At 28.1% G+C, this 18,123-nt stretch overlaps 1 protein-coding gene and 1 long non-coding RNA gene across 8 annotated transcripts in view; one reads left to right on the forward strand and one right to left on the reverse strand.

The window, feature by feature from the left end:
- LOC142223486 (cGMP-dependent protein kinase 1) overlaps window positions 1-18,123 on the forward strand; it is a 59,883-nt gene that overhangs the window by 15,129 nt on the left and 26,631 nt on the right. The window lies entirely within an intron of this gene.
- LOC142227563 (uncharacterized) lies at window positions 15,186-15,646 on the reverse strand. The gene is made up of 2 exons (XR_012719904.1): window positions 15,522-15,646; window positions 15,186-15,458 (listed from the first exon to the last, which is right to left on the reverse strand). It is a non-coding gene; the product is annotated as an uncharacterized LOC142227563 (long non-coding RNA).

Genomic DNA, 18,123 nt, shown 5'->3' on the forward strand with positions numbered 1-18,123 from the left:
TTTTCTATAAAAATAAAATGTTGACAAAATTTTATATAGTAATAAAATTTAAAAAATTTTGTCAGTAGAAATATTTTTATATTTTGACCAATCAAATTTTGAAAAAAAATTTATAGAAATAAAATTTTGACAAATTTTCCTATGGAAATAACATTTTGAGAAAATATGCTATAGAAATAAAACTATGACAAAATTTTCTATTGAAATAAAATTTTGTCAAAATTTTTCTATTGAAATAAAATTTTGACAAAATTTTTCTATAGAAATCAAATATTGATCATATTTTCTATAGAGAAAAATTTTTGCTAAGATCTTCTATAGAAATAAAACTTTGAGAAAACTTTCTAAAAAATAAAATTTTAACAAAACTTTCTATAGAAATAAATTGTTGATAAAATCTTCTATAGAAATAAAAGTTTCTATGGAAATAAAATTTTGAAAAAATCTTCTATTTACTATAACATTTTGAAAAAATGTACATAGAAATAAAATTTTGACAATATTGTCTATAGAAATAAATTTTGACAAAATTTTCTGTTGAAATAAAATTTTGACAAAATTTTCTATTGAAATAAAAATTTTTACAAATTTTTTTTTAGAAATAAAATTATGACAAAATTTTCTATAGAAATAAAATTGTGACAAAATTTTCTATAGAAATAAAATGTTGCCAAATTTTGCTATAGAAATAAAATTTTGACAAAATTTTATATATTAATAAAATTTAATATTAAATTTATATAGTAATAAACTAATATTTTTATATTTTGACAAATCAAACGTTGACAAGTCTTTTTATAGAAATAACATTTTGACAAAATATGCTATAGAAATAAAACTTTGACAAAATTTTCTATAGAAAAAAAGTTTTGACAAAATTTTCCATAGAAATTAAATTTTGACAAAATTTTCTATTGAAATAAAATTTAGACAAAATTTTTTTAGAAATAGAATTATGACAAAATTTTCTATAGAAATAAAATTTTGCCAAATTTTGCTAGAGGAATAAAATTTTGACAAAATTTTATATAGTATTAAAATTTAATATTAAATTTATATAGTAATAAATTAATATTTTTATATGTTAACAAATCAAATGTTGACAAAACTTTTTATAGAAATAACATTTTGAGAAAATACGCTGTAGAAATAAAACTTTGACAAAATTTTCTATAGAAATTAAATTTTGACAAAATTTGTTATTGAAATAAAATTTTGACAAAATTTCCTATAAAAATAAAATTTTGACAATATTGTCTATAGAAATACAATTTTGACAAAATTTTCTAAAGAAATAAAATTTTGACAATATTGTCTATAGAAATAAAATTTTGACAAAATTTTCTGTAGAAATAAAATGTTTCCAAAATTTTATATAGAAATAAAATTTTAACAAAATTTTCTATAGAAATAAAATTTTGACAAAATTGTGTATAGTAATAAAATTTAATATTAAATTTATATAGTAATAAATTAATATTTTTGTATTTTGACAAACCAAATATTTACAAAATTTTTTATGGAAATAAAATTTGGCAAAATATGCTATAGAAATAAAACTTTGACAAAATTTTCTATAGAAAAAAAGTTTTGACAAAATTTTCTATAGAAATTAAATTTTGACAAAATTTTCTATTGAAATAAAATTGTGACAAAATTTTCTATAAAAATAAAATTTTGACAATATTGTCTGTAGAAATAAAATTTTGACAAAATTTTCTGTGGAAATAAAATTTTTACAAAATGTTCTAAAGAAATAACATTTTGACAAAATTTTCTGTAGAAATAAAATGTTTACAAATTTTTTTTTAGAAAATTTTATATAGTAATGAAATTTAATATAAAATTTATAAAGTAATGAATTAATATTTTTATATTTCGACAATCAAATTTTGACAAAATTTTTTACAGAAATAACATTTTGACAAAATATGGTATAGAAATAAAACTTTGACAAAATTTTCTATAGAAATTAAATTTTGACAAAATTTTCCATAGAAATTAAATTTTGACAAAATTTTCTATAGAAATTAAATTTTGACAACATTTTTTATAGAAATAAAATTTTGAAAAAATTTCCAATAGTAATAAAATTTTGAGAAAATTTTCTATAGAAATAACATTTTGACAAAATTCTCTATAGAAATAAAATTTTGACAAATTTTTCTATAGAAATAAAATTTTGACAAAATTTCCTATAGAAAAAAAATTTGATAATATGGATGGAACTAACAAAGATTATGTATTCAATCGTGGCTAATATTCAACCGATATTGTTGTACAATAAATAAAACATTAATAAAATTGCCCATTAATTTGTGGAAAATTTCATATGTGATTATTATTATATAGTACTTTATTAAATCATAAATGGTTAAATGCATACATGAATGCATTTATTGCATATATGAAAAAAAGATATTTTCAATATGATGTTTTTTTTTCAGAATAGGGTGTGTTTTTGCACTTCATAAATAAATTATTTATTTATTACTTTGTTTTGTTATATTTATACTATATTGAGACCAATAACGGCCCATATTAATTATGGAAGAGTTTAAAACAATAAATTAAAGACTAATATAAAAAAGCTAAATTTTTAGGACTATTTCCATGATAGTAACATTATTTTATTATCTTAATATCCTATCAGTATGATTTCCATCCAACAAACCTATATCCATACTTTAAGACTCTATGTGCCACAACTGACACATTCGGGACAATAGTTCTCCACCTCTGACAATCTGATTGAATTTACTTTACTCCCTTTGCTACCCTATCCATTAAGTCGGAAAATGTTACATTTTGACACGAAGATTTCCATCCAATATACCTATCCCCAATTCTTAAGACTTCTTTATCTTACAACTTCGGGACAATAGTTCCCAACCTCTGGTCTACAGTTTTTTCCACTAAACCCTTCCAGCTTACAGTAATTATTCGGTCATGAGGTGGTTGATCATGTGCTGCAAAAAAGGGTTTTTGATTTTCTGATATTTGCAGGAGTCGCTGATCGACAGTAAAACGCTATCCTCTCATCTTCCGTGAACCGATGAAGCGCCACGATTTTCATAGACAACGATCCATTGCGATCATCTTTTTTTCTGAGGCCTATTTTTTTTTAATATTAAATCGCAATTCTCCAATATCTAATATTGATACGGAACATAGTACTCCACTATTGAATATTCCTCAGGTCTAAAGTACACCATCCTTATCATATACTCTATGGTCTAAAGTCATTAAAAGATATTGAAAGACATATAAATAAGACCAAATATTATCCAAATTGCACTCAACCAATCAACAGCAACCTAAATCTTTTCTAGTGTAAACACTCGAGTAAAAAACTGGGTATCTGTTTAACTATCAGAGAAACCCATACATATATGGGGTACTTCATTCACTTCACACACATAGAGGAACTCTTATCACAAATCAAAAGTTATTTGAAATCAAAAACAAAACGCTGAAAAAAATAAAAGAAAATAAAAACGAAATAAATGATTTATGTTAGACGGTGACACAAAAGTCAATTCAATTCATATCAAATGCCTTTGCCAGAAAAACTCAATGGGACCCCTTTACGTATTGCCAAACTCTTCTATGGTTCGATGATAGGCTTCTAGTGGGACATATACTGGGTTAATACACCCCCTCCCACGACACCCTACAAACAAAATGTTTATAGGTTGAATTCACCTATTGCTCTCTAGCACCCATGAAGCTTGCATGTTTGTGCAAACAACTTCAACATATTCGCCCTTACAAAAATCATTTGTCAAATATCTACAAAACATTTCAAATGCCGCAATTTACACAGGCCTTGTATTGAGGTAGAATTTCAAAAAACAAACAATAACAACATCAAGAAAAAGTAACACTGAGATAAGAGAATAATGAGTGAAGTGAGAGCGTAGGTAAAGAGAGCCAACATTATTCTTAGTTTACAATGTATTTTTCTTTAACAGAAATAAAAACTCAATATTTAAGTTGACTTGGAAATATTAGGGTGTTCTGACAATTTACAGAGTGGTTAATATGGATTGTAACCAATTTCTGGTTGTTAACATTTCTAAAACGATCGTTTAACAGCTCGCAGATTTATCTTAGTGATAGGTTAGATTATAGATGATGAGGCCAAACCGTAGAAAAAGAAAATGTTTTCAAAATTTTATTTCCATAGAAAATTTTCTAAAAATTTTATTTCTATAGAAAACTTTCTAAAAATGTTATTTCTATAGATAATTTTGTCAAGATTTTATTTCAATAGAACGTTTTCTCAAAAGTTTATTTCCATAGAAAATTTTGTCAAAATTTTATTTCTATAGAAATTTTTCTCAAAATTTTATTTCTATAGAGAATTCTGTCGAAATTTTGTTTTATAGAAATTTTCTCAAAATTTTATTTCTATAAAAAATGTTGTCAAAATGCACTTTTATAGGAATTTTTGTTAAAAGTTTTATTTCTATAGAGAATTTTGTCATAATTTATTCAAAATTATATATCCATAGAAAATTTTTACAAAATTTTGTTTCTGTAGAATTTTTATACCCTCCACCATAGGATGGGGGTATATTAACTTTGTCATTCCGTTTGTAACACATCGAAATATTGCTCTAAGACCCCATAAAGTATATATATTCTGGGTCGTGGTGAAATTCTGAGTCGATCTGAGCATGTCCGTCCGTCCGTCCGTCTGTTGAAATCACGCTAACTTCAGAACGAAACAAGCTATCGACTTGAAACTTGGCACAAGTAGTTGTTTTTGATGTAGGTCGGATGGTATTGCAAATGGGCCACATCGGTCCACTTTTACGTATAGCCCTCATATAAACGGACCCCCAAATTTGGCTTGCGAGGCCTCTAATAGAAGCAAATTTCATCCGATCCGGCTGAAATTTGGTACATGGTGTTAGTATATGGTCTCTAACAACCATGCAAAAATGTGTCCATATCGGTCCATAATTATATATAGCCCCCATATAAACCTATCACCAGATTTGAGTTCCGGAGCCTCTTGGGAGACCAAAATTCATCTGATTCAGTTGAAATTTTGTACGTGATGTTAATATATGGCCTCAAACACCCATGCAAAAATTGGTCGATATCGGTCCATATTTATATATAGGTCCCATATAAACCGATCCCCAGATTTGACCTCCGGAGCACCTTGGAAGAGCAAAATTCTTCCCATTCGGTTGAAATTTGGTACGTGATGTTAGTATAGGGTATCCGGGAATTGGTTCCTATCAGTCCATAATTATATATAGCTTCCATATAAATCGATCCCCAGATTTGACCTCCGGTGCCTTTTGGAGAAGCAAAATTCATCCGATCTGGTTTAAATTTGGTACGTGGTGGTAGTGTATGATATTTAACAACCATGTGAGTTGAAATTTGTGGATGGCAGTCTTTCGTATAAGTTTCTACGCAATCCATGGTGGATGTTACGTAAGATTCGGCCTGGCCGAACTTACGGCCGTATATACTTTTTTTTAATTTTATTTCTATAGAAAATTTTCTCAAAATTTAAGTGTAGTTCACTTTGGGTTGAGTGAATTAGCCGAATTTATTCTGATAATGGGTTGATAGTTTTGCTGCAAGTAGAAGATGCTGATAAGGAATGTGGTAATTTCGAAACGGCTATGCATCCACACCATCTTGCAGGTTATAGGGCTTTTTCCAAATAAATTTGCGAAGAAGTACTTCGTTTTTGGGTCTTTTGCATTGTCTTAGAACTTGTGCCTTGGAAGTTAATTTGAATGAAGAAATTTAAGAAAAAAGATTTCTTTTCCACCACTTTCACTTTTTGTTTTTATCAATATTTTTTATTACATTTTTATATTTTAATTATATAATTTTTACAACTTGAAAAATTTTTTCGCTCCGACCGGGGGGTTGAACCTGGATATGTTGGCACCATTGACGAATATGTTTTGTTTCATTTAAACTTTAAAATTCTCGTATTTGCAAAATTTCTATGGAAGTGAAAAACTCAACAGGCACAGGTTCCAATCCCCGCGGGTGTGACATTTTTATACCCTCCGCTAGAGGTGTGCACGTGACACGAAATTGTCGTGACTCACGAAAATTTTCGTGATTCGTGTGTGAGCCTTGAGTCACGCTCATGGCAACAGCGAAAATAATATCTTCGTGAGTGTGCGTGAGTAAAGAATTACACTCACGAAAATATTGCTGCTTACCAACATAAAACGCTTCAGAGTTAAATTCAATTACAATTTCAGTGTCACCTGGGAGGTTAAGAGTCCAATAACACCCTCGATTTTAATAATGCTCATGCATTGACTAAACTACACTTGTAGTTTAGTCAATGCATGATTTTAAGCTGAAATCAAAAACAACAATAATGATTAAAGAGTAAACCAACAATAACAAACAAAAATTTCATTACTATAGAAAATGTTGTCAAAATTTTATCTCTATAGAAAATTTTGTCCAAATTTTATCAGAATTTTACTTCTATAGAAAATTTTGTCAAAATTTTGTAGAAATTTTTGTGAAAATTTTATTTCTATAGAAAATTTTGTAAAAATATTATTTCTATAGAAAATTTTCTTCAAATCTTATTTTTAAAGAAAATTTTGTAACATTTTTTATTGAATAGAAATTTTTTTCAAAATTTTATTTCTATAGAAATTTTTTTAAAATTTTGTTTCTGTAGAAAATTTTGTCAAAATATTATTTCTATAGAAAATTTTCTCAAAATTTTATATCTATAGAAAATTTTTGCAAAATTTTATATCTATAGAAAAATTTCACAAAATTATATTTCTATAGAAAATTATTTCAAAATTTAATTTCGGTAGAAAAATTTTCTCCAAATTTTATTTCTATAGAAAATTTTCTAAAAATTTTATTTCTACACTGACAAAAAAGCATGCCCGGTCCCAAAGATTTTGTATTTACTTTAAAAATGTTGGTATTGATTTCGAGCCAAAGAAGCGGAGAATACAGGTAAGGATACTTTTAATACACAATTCTCTTTTAAATTTAGGTTTTGTGTTCTTGCTTCTAGGCAGCAAATTTTAATTTTTCGTTTTTTTTTCAGCTTTTTTTCTTCATATGCTATGAAAGTCCTTTAAAAACGAGTTAACGACAACTTTATTTTCGAAATTCAGACTCGACTTCCAGTAGAAATAATGCTATGTTTCAAGTAAAAAAACTTCTTTAAAATAATGTGTTGAGAAACATGTCCTATTTTTGAACGATTTTTTGCCTTGTAGTCAAGATGCAAAAAGACAAAAAATTTAAAGACAATTTCATTAATTTAAAAGATTTTTTTCTGAATTTTTAAAGTCAAGTTGACCTTACCCCAAAAAATTTTTCTTTCATGTTATGATACACATTTTTAAGTCAAATCACTTAATTATAAGGACAATACGACTTCATTGAAAAGTTTATCGACTTTTGGACAAGGAAAAAAACTATATAAAGGGTGATTTGTTAAGAGCTTGATAACTTTAAAAAAAAAAAAAAAAACGCATAAAATTTGCAAAATCTCATCGGTTCTTTATTTGAAACGTTAGATTGGTCCATGACATTTACTTTTTGAAGATAATTTCATTTAAATGTTGACCGCGGCTGCGTCTTAGGTGGTCCATTCGGAAAGTCCAATTTTGGGCAACTTTTTCGAGCATTTCGGCCGGAATAGCCCGAATTTCTTCGGAAATGTTGTCTTCCAAAGCTGGAATAGTTGCTGGCTTATTTCTGTAGACTTTAGACTTGACGTAGCCCCACAAAAAATAGTCTAAAGGCGTCAAATCGCATGATCTTGGTGGCCAACTTACCGGTCCATTTCTTGAGATGAATTGTTCTCCGAAGTTTTCCCTCAAAATGGCCATAGAATCGCGAGCTGTGTGGCATGTAGCGCCATCTTGTTGAAACCACATGTCAACCAAGTTCAGTTCTTCCATTTTTGGCAACAAAAAGTTTGTTAGCATCGAACGATAGCGATCGCCATTCACCGTAACGTTGCGTCCAACAGCATCTTTGAAAAAATACGGTCCAATGATTCCACCAGCGTACAAACCACACCAAACAGTGCATTTTTCGGGATGCATGGGCAGTTCTTGAACGGCTTCTGGTTGCTCTTCACTCCAAATGCGGCAATTTTGCTTATTTACGTAGCCATTCAACCAGAAATGAGCCTCATCGCTGAACAAAATTTGTCGATAAAAAAGCGGATTTTCTGCCAACTTTTCTAGGGCCCATTCACTGAAAATTCGACGTTGTGGCAGATCGTAAGTCTATTCATGATGAAATGTCAAAGCATACTGAGCATCTTTCTCTTTGACACCATGTCTGAAATCCCACGTGATCTGTCAAATACTAATGCATGAAAATCCTAACCTCAAAAGAATCACCCTTTATTAGAAAAATACGTCTTTTATGCTAAGCAAAATTTGCATTCGTATTTTAAGGACATGAAATCTTTGGCCTCACGACAATATTTTTTTCAGTGTATAGAGTATTTTGTCAAAATTTTTTTTCGATAGATAAGTTTTCGCCAAAGGTTATTTCTATAGAACATTTTTTCAAAACTTTATTTCGATAGCAAAATGTTCTCCAAATTTTATTTCTATAAACTTTTTTTCAAAATACTTACTTCTATATAAAATTTTCTGAAAATTTTATTTCTATAAAAAATTTCTCAAATTTTTTTTCTATAGAAATTTTTTTGTGAATATTTTGTTTCTGTAGATTTTTTTTCAAAATGTTTACTTCTATAGAAAATTTTGTCAAAATTTTTATTTCTAAAGAAAATTTTGTCCGCATTTTTATTTCTTTAGAAAATTTTGTCAAAATTTTATTTATACAGAAAATTTTCTCAAAATTTTATGTCTATAGAAAACTATCTCAAAATGTTATTTCTATAGAAATTTTTTCCAAAATTTTATTTCCATAGTAAATTTTGTCAACATTTTATTTCTATAGAAAAATTTTCTTCATTCCTTTTTCCTTAAAGGAATTTTCTCAAAATTTTATTTTTTAAGAGAATTTTGTCGAAATTTTATTTCTATAAAAAATCTTTTCAAAATTTTATTTCTTTAGAATATTTTCTCAAAATTTTATTTCTATAGAAAATTTTCTCAAAATTTTGTTTCTTAAGGGAATTTTCTCAAAATTTTATTTCTATAGAAAATGTTGTCGAAATTTTATTTCAAAAGTAAATTTTGTCTAAATTTTTTTTTCTATAGAAAAATTTTCTCCAGTTTTTTTATATAAAATTTGGTCAAAACTTTTTTCCTTAAGGAAATTTTCTCAAAATTTTATTTCTATAGAAAATTTTCTCAAAATTTTGTTTCTTAAGGGAATTTTCTCAAAAATTTTATTTTTTAAGAGAATTTTCGCAAAACATTATTTCTATAGAGAATTTTGTCGAAATTTTATTCCTATAGAATTTTTTTTCAAAATTTTATTTCTATAGAGAATTTTCTCAAATTTTTATTTCTGTAGAAAATTTTTTCAAAATTTTTTTTTCTATATAATATTTTCTCAAAATTTTTATTTATATAAAAAATTTTATCAAAATTTAATTGCTATAGAAAATAGAAGTAACTCTCAGTTGGAGAGGAATATTTTGTAAAATCTTCCAAAACTTCAACAATTCTACCAATCTACAAAAGAGTAAAAAATCTACCATTGGTGGTAGGATTCTACCAACTGTGGCAACCGTGCCATGGAGTCAAATAAATGTCCTAATATTGTCGCCTGGCCAAAGAATCATTTTGGCGTAGACCGTGGGAATTTCTACAGGACTTAGCACGCGTTGACAAAAAATGGCCCAAAAAGGAGGTTGCTCGCTTTAATTCTACCGCACAATGACTACCAAAAGTTCGAGGCCTCAAGCCGTGGGTCTTTTGCACCTAGGACATTTTGTACAGTAAAGTTCGCAATAAAAAATATCAAAGTGTCGATAATCTCTAGATGGCGTTTCTCCGGCAGTGGGTCAAAATCCGTTGACAAAAATGGGTCGGCTTCATTTTCTGGTCAATATACCACAGAGCCATGCATCGATTTTGAAAATTTCCCCCAAGTCATTACACTATAAGAAATTAGGTCACTTGAGTGCGCATAATATCCGTCCACCTCTGGCTGTTAAAAGAATTTTTTATGTCTAACGATTTTTTACAATGGCCAATAGGATGACAGTCATACAATTATTCTACTGGTATGGTTCAGCTACTTTCGTAAGGGTCAATTTTCCATTTTTTTGCGTACTGACCAGAGAATGACAAAGTATACACACGAGAGAATATATCTCAATATTTACTCACATTCTATTGAATGTGAGAGAGCAAACATTCCATCGATTCTTATACTCATCATACCTATCATGTTCTACCAACATTAATTGCATACTCTCTCGCTCTCTTGAGCTGTCCTCTTGCATTCTCAGGTTCCAATGCATAAACAACATAAATATGCTAACGAGAAATTATGCCCAGATGATCTGGTTGCTGTGCCACCACACACTTACACAAGCCCGATTTTACAATGCTTTGAACCGTAATGGAGATTTTTTATGTCATCCTTCTCTTTGCTGATTGTAGCTAATCGTACTTCTTGTTACGCATTGGAGAAGATATCTTCTCTTTGGCAAATAGTTCATAAGGGAAATTGTGCTCTGGCTTGATTAATGAGTCTTGATAACGCTATCACCTACCCTACTTTTATATCAAATTATCAAACTATTTTGCTAATTTCAGGAATACTTTATTTTCTTATCCTTTATCTCTTTCTTCTCTGGACTCGTTCTCTTAACCCCATATGTAGAGTTAATTTTCATCACTTGGGACATCCTTATACACATATGTATGTGTGGAATATTATTTAATTTTCTTTAACTTTCTTCAATTTCACACGTACGCAAATTTCTGAGATTCCTCATGGGTCATGAGGTGAATGTGTAAACCTTTTTGGTGTTTTTAGATAAACACATTTAACGCCATGTTACTCAAACACCAGGAGGCGTTATATATACAAAACCCATGTACTTCCCCAACAGGCACAACGATGAATTCATATCTCTGTATGCCATCACAATGGAATAAAACAAAAATTCCACAACCTTAAGTGTTATCAATGGAATTACCTTTCCCCCTTTTTTCCTCAAAACGCTGAAGGTTTTGAGAAATATATCAAACAAAGAAAAATAACGAAAATCTCATTCATCTTATATTTTTAAAGGAAATTCTCATCACATAACTACCTAAGGCTTGAAATGTAAGAAAATAAGGAAGAGCAAACGGAAACGGAAAGAGTAGCATACAAAGCCGCCTTCTGCTTGAACCGACTAAAGAAGTAAAACATATTCAAAATAAAACTCATTTCCGTTTCCCGCATCATCTTACAATACTGAGACGGAATATTGAAGTTCGATGGTGATTTAGATAAGGTAGCAAGAAGCGTTGTGGTATTTATTTTAAGGCCATTGAATGTCATTTATTTTTCCTGAGTTCTAGGGAAATGGTTTTAAATTCCTGAGGAGAGAGAGAGAAGCGGAAAGATTTAACTCAAATGGAATAATTTTACAAAAGAATTTTTGTAGAAAAGTAAAACGAGGTGTGTTTACAGAAAGATCTAGTCAAGGGAATTGAATGGAAATATCTTCCTCCCACAAAAGGAAGATCATCCTGAAGATGCCCCACATCACTCCATATTTTGTTCTGTTAAGAGGCTAGTAAACTAGCTACCAAAACTCCGGACAGAAGAGTAATTGAACGATACCAGATACCCATCGGCCTTCCCCAAATACTCGTATGTATGGAATCGAAATGCCGTCCCCCCCAATTTGCAAATGTATGAATTTAATTCCCAACTTATCACAACAACCTGCTCATTTTTGTCAATCAATTCTGGTGAAGATATTTCTTAACTTTCTTTTCTCTGTCAATTGATATTTGACATTGATTAAGTCACTTGGTTTACAAATATTCGGTAAACAAAAGAAACTAAATGTTCCACACTAAATCCAAAGTGAATTGGAATATGTAACGCTTACCCCAACGATTTGCCTTCTGCCCAGCTTTTCCTCATCATCCTCGCCCTGTAATCAAACGAGCCACGATATCACTCAGTTTCAGACAAGAGTCGGATAACTTTCGTAAAATACCATGGGCAATATTCAGTGACAATTGAAGAACGTGAAAATTTTTCTTGATATTGAAAAAGTGATATGGAATCGTAAGAGCAGAAAAAACCCACCCTAAAACAACTACGTGAAAATCTCAAACCTTTTGAATGGAAGTGGAATGGATAAACTTGAAGGGGCTACAGCAGACAGCTGTTTCCCAAAAAAAAAACACTTCAATGAGGTGCCTGTTTGATTGGTTATATTGGCTGGCATTTCCCCATGAGGCTATGGTGTTTCCTTATAAGATGAGATGATTCATATTACTTAGTATCGTTATCTGTCGACTGCCATGTTTTCTTTTGGATTTTAAATCGGCTTCTGGTAAAAATCATTTTTTGTTTTGGAAATAAAGAAACTTCCCTGCACGTTGGCAATTGTTTTAAAAGAATGTTAACAATGCAAATGACATTTATGCAATTGTTTTGAATTTTAAGTAGATCATAAGAATTCACTACGGGTAGATAATAAGTGTTAATAATTGAAGGTGAAATAACTGAGTATATGAATCCAAATGATTTAAACCCAATTTTCTCAAAATTTTATTTCAATAGAAAATTTTCTTTTTATTTAAAATTTTGTCAAAATTTTATTTTTAGAGAAAATTTTCCCAAAATTTTATTTCTATAGAATATTTTGTCAAAATTTTATTTCAATGGAAAATTTTGTCAAAATTTTATTTCTCTAGAAAATTTTGTCAACATTTTATTTCTATAGAAAATTTTGTCAAAATTTTATTTCTATAGAAAATTTTGCCAAAATTTTTTTTCTATAGAAAATTTTGTCAACATTTTATTTTTATAGAAAATTTTGTCAAAATATTATTTCTATAGAAAATTTTCCCAAAACTTTATTTCTATAGAAAATTTTCCCAAAATTTTATTTTTATAGAAAATTTTCCCAAAATTTTATTTCTATAGAAAATTTTCTCAACAGTTTATTTCTATAGAAAATTTTGTCAAAATTTTATTTCTATAGAAAATTTTGTCAAAATTTTATTTCTATAGAAAATTTTGTCAAAATTTTATTTCTATAGAAAATTTTGCCAAAATTTAATTTCTATAGAAAATTTTGACAAAATTTTATTTCTATAGAAATTTTTGACAAGATTTTATTTCTATAGAAATTTTTGACAAGATTTTATTTCTACGGAAAATGTTGTCAAAATTTTATTTTTGTAGAAAATTTTGTCAAAATTTTATTTCTCTAGAAAATTTTGTCAAAATATTATTTCTATAGAAAATTTGGTCAAAATTTTATTTCTATAGAAAATGTTGTCAAAATTTTATTTTTGTAGAAAATTTTGTCAAAATATTATTTCTATAGAAAATTTTGTCAAAATATTATTTCTATAGAAAATTTGGTCAAAATTTTATTTTTATAGAAAATTTTGTCAAAATTTTATTTCTATAGAAAATTTTGTCAAAATTTTATTTTTAAAGAAAATTTTGTCAAAATGTTATTTTTATAGAAAACTTTGTCAAAATTTTATTTATATAGAAAATTTTGTCAAAATTTTATTTGTTGTTGTTTTTTTATTTCAGCTTAAGACCATACATTGACTAAACTACAAGTGTAGCTTAACCAACAGAGGAAAAACCAGCCAACTGCACCCAAATCGATGATTTGACAGTGGCATAGGAAAAGAGATATGTTTGTTTCGAATTTATTTCGGCATAAGCCGGCTATCATGCAAAACCTTTTTCCGGAAGGTTCAAGTTTGGTTCATTGTTTGTTTTAATGAACTGCCTGAATTTATTCTGATAATTGGTTGATAGTTTTGCTGCAAGTAGAGGATGCTGATGAGGAATGTGGTAATTCCGAAACGTGCGTCCATCCAACCATCTTGCAGTCCATAGGGCTTTGTCCAAATAAATTTGACAAAGATTCTTTTCCTCTGTTGGTTAAGCTACACTTGTAGTTTAGTCAATGTATGGTTTTAAGCTGAAATAAAAAACAACAACAATGCCTAAAGAACAAAACCAACAATAACAAAACAAAATTTTATTTCTATAGAAAATTTTGTCAAAATTTTATTTTTATAGAAACTTTTGTCAAAATATTATTTCTAAGAAAATTTTGTTCAAATTTTATTTTTATAGAAAATTTTGTCAAAATTTTATTTCTTTGGAAAATTTGGTCAAAATTTTATTTCTATGGAAAATTTTGTCAAAATATTATTTCTATAGAAAATTTTGTCAAAATTTTATTTTTATTGAAATTTTCCCAAAATTTTATTTCTATAGAAAATTTTGTCAAAATTTTATTTCTATTGAAAATTTTGTCAAAATTTTATTTCTATAGAAAATTTTTCCAAAATTTTATTTCTAAGAAAAATTTCCCAAATTTATTTTTATAGAAAATTTTCCCAAAATTTTATTTTTATAGAAAATTTTGTCAAACTTTTATATCTACAGAAAATTTTGTCAAAATGTTATTTCTATAGAAAATTTTTTCAAAATTTTATTTCCATAGAAAATTTTGTCAAAATTTTATTTTTATAGAACATTTTGTCATAATTTCATTTCTATAGAAAATTTTGTCAAAATTTCATTTTTATAGACCTTTTGTCAAAATTTTATTTTTATAGAAACTTTTGTCAAAATTTTATTTCTATAGAAAATTTTGACAAAATTTTATTTCTATGGAAAATTTTGTCAAAATTTTATTTCTACACTGGTAGAAAAAGTTTCGTTAATACGATGAATTTCTACGTTGTATTAACGAAGTTCTTCATTAAAAGTCAGCCAACGTAGCATTTCGTTATAACAACGTAATGTTACGTTATATTTACGAAACACTTTATGGAATACATTTCGTAGTATTAACGAATAATTACGTTGCTATTACGTAGCCTTTTCGTTGTATTAACGAATATTATTCGTTGTATGAATGAAATTTATTCGTTGTATGGGTGCAGCTTATACGTTGTATGAATGAAAATTATTCATTGTATGAATGAAAGGCGAACGTTGTATAAATGAACACAAAAGTTATATTAATGAAACCCAACCAATTAGCGCATTTGAGTGTAGTAATTGGTAGTGTATTATTTTTTGTTAAGATCTTTGAAATATGGTTTATATACAGTAAGAAATAATGTATAATGATAAATTAAGTAATATAATAAACATATATTGTGACTTTCACTTAAGAAAAAAAGCCTCTTATTTCTAAGATAAAAAAAATGATAATCGTATCACCGTGTCCATTTATCCAATTTTTGTGCAACCAAGGTTCATCACCGTAATTGTTCCGCCTTCTTCATCTGAAAGTTCACTTCCCCGGGGCATTTTCACTAAAGATTAAAAATGTACACTAAATTTCTTGCGAATATACAAAAAACACCAATTTAACTAACCTAACCCATCTATGTTTATTATTCACAACGAAACTGTAATGAGCGTGTGCACTCTTCAGCGAAAAGAACGTAAATGTTGTTAATGTTTGCCCATCAGACAAGTTTTCTGTTGAACTTTTTACCGTTTGTTTTTCAAGACGCACACGCACACATGTGCTTATTGCCATACTAAGATGTGTATGTACCAATTACATACACGCTAGAGAGAGTATGAAGAGACGTTTTAGAGAGAGAGAGAGTAAGGAGAGGCAGAAATACTCAAACTCCCATTCGTATTATTAATGAACATATTTCATTAATATGACGAAATATAACAATTTAAAATTTATTTTTTAATGAGCCATATCATTATATTAACGATCGATTTCGTTTTATAAATGAAATTTTCAATTCCAGTTTCAGTGTATATAAAACGACTGTTTAGTTTAAAAGTTTCCAAAAGTTACTCTCTATGTGCAAATGATTATAATAATTTCATCTTGGAAAATTTTTTTATTCTAATTCTTGAAAAAATTACAAAGTTAATATTCGTAATATTAACGAAACGTGTTTCATTAATATAACGAAAAACCAAAACACAAAATTGTCTTTTAACGATTGATTTCGTTGTATTAACGATCACTTTCGTTCTTATAACGAAAAATTTCGTAATATTAACGAAAAATAATCAACGAAGCCCGTTCGTTAATAATACGAAACATTTTTCTACCAGTGTATAGAAAATTTTGTCAAACTTTATTATATCATTGGAAAATGTTGTAAAAATTTCATTACTATAGAAAATTTGGTCAAGATTTTATTTCTATAGAAAATTTTGTCAAAATTTTATTTCTAAAACTTTATAGCCGAGAAATGCGTCTCCTATTCTAAGCTACATTTGCATTCGTATTTTAAGGGCCTCGCGACAATATTTGTTTCAGTTCAAACCTACACATAGCTCTTACAGAAATTGATTGCGTGATTTTCACAAAATTGGCTACTTTATCCACACTAACTGAGCGATTTCCTGCTTTTTAGTAATGGACTTAATATTAGTGGTGTACTAACTCTGTAGGTGTAAAATCAAGTACTGCTCCTAGTATCAATCATTTATGTTTAGATTGCGAAAAGCTACCATGAGTCCATTTTTTTTTTCTTTCATGACAGAGTGGATTTACGTTGTGGAAATCTTACCAAACGTGCTCAAATTGAACTAAACTATATTAGTTCAATTTGAGCACGAGGTAGTTCAAGTTCCCATAAAACAATTTTCTTTTTGCCGTGATATTTATTTTTAAGTGTAAAATTAATTATAGAGGCTCTTTTTACCGAAAATCTTTAAAACCCATCCAAAATATATTGCAGCTCTCCAAACAATGCTTACCAATGTGGTAATATCAACATGTGGGGAAATTCATTTAATAAATACATTGTCACTACCAATTACTCGCAATCTCTCTTTTTTCTCTCTCACACCATAAACCCAACAGCCTACTTGTAGACGGGTTCTTTAGAACCACATGTGTATGTTATTGTTACGTTTATTTGAACTTGAGTTTGTTGTTGATGATTATTTGCATTATTTAAATGTAAGAGTATACGTGCGAACATACATATTATTGTTGTTGTTGTTATTGTTATTGTTTTGGTTACATTTTCTCTTCGCAATGTTAATGAATGTGAATACTTTTGTTTTGTGGGTGTTATTGGGAAGCTGTATGATTTCTTGTTGTTGTTGTTGTTGAAAAGTAAACACATATGTTTCGATGATATATGTACAAATACAATGAAAAACAAATAATTTGTAATTATATACTTATGGGTTTTTTTCCAATAGGTTTTTTTTGTTGTAATTGTAATGACTGGGAAGTTAATGTATTCAAGTGCAAATGAATCTAACAACCAGTGTTACCAATAATTTTCTGGCTTTTATCACCAAATTATGATGTTTTCGTCCCCAAAAATTCCCAATTTAAATTTAAAGTCCTCACAAAAATTTCCAATACATTTTGGACAATTTTTTATTTATTTATTTTTTTTTTTCAATAAAAAGGCTCTGTGTAGAAAACCAGTAATAATTTAAAAAACAAGTATATACGGCCGTAAGTTCGGCCAGGCCGAAGCTTATGTACCCTCCATCATGGATTGCGTAGAAACTTCTTCTAAACACTGCCATCCACAATCGAATTACTTAAGTTGCGGTAACGCTTGCCGATGGCAAGGTATCTTAAAACCTCCTAACACCATCTTCTAAATTGTACGTAAGTCCAAACGTGGTATATATTAAATCAAAAAAGTTCGATCCAATACGTCTATAATTCAGTTTGACAAAGTAGACATAAAATTTTGACAAAATTTTCTACAGAAATAAAATTTTCTATAGAAATAAATTTTTCACAAAATTTTCTATAGAAATAAAAATTTTCACAAAATTTTCTATAGAAAGAAAATTTTGACAAAAATTTCTACAGCAATAAAATTGTAACAAAATTTTCTATAGAAATAAACTTTTGACAAAATTTTCTATAAAAATAAAATCTTGGTAGATTATTTTTGGCTCGAGCGGCAACCATGATTATGAACCGAATAAAATTTGAACAAAATTTTCTATAGAAATAAAATT

Source organism: Haematobia irritans, chromosome 2 (assembly GCF_050003625.1).
Source record: "Haematobia irritans isolate KBUSLIRL chromosome 2, ASM5000362v1, whole genome shotgun sequence".
NCBI classification, from domain to species: Eukaryota; Metazoa; Arthropoda; class Insecta; order Diptera; family Muscidae; genus Haematobia; species Haematobia irritans.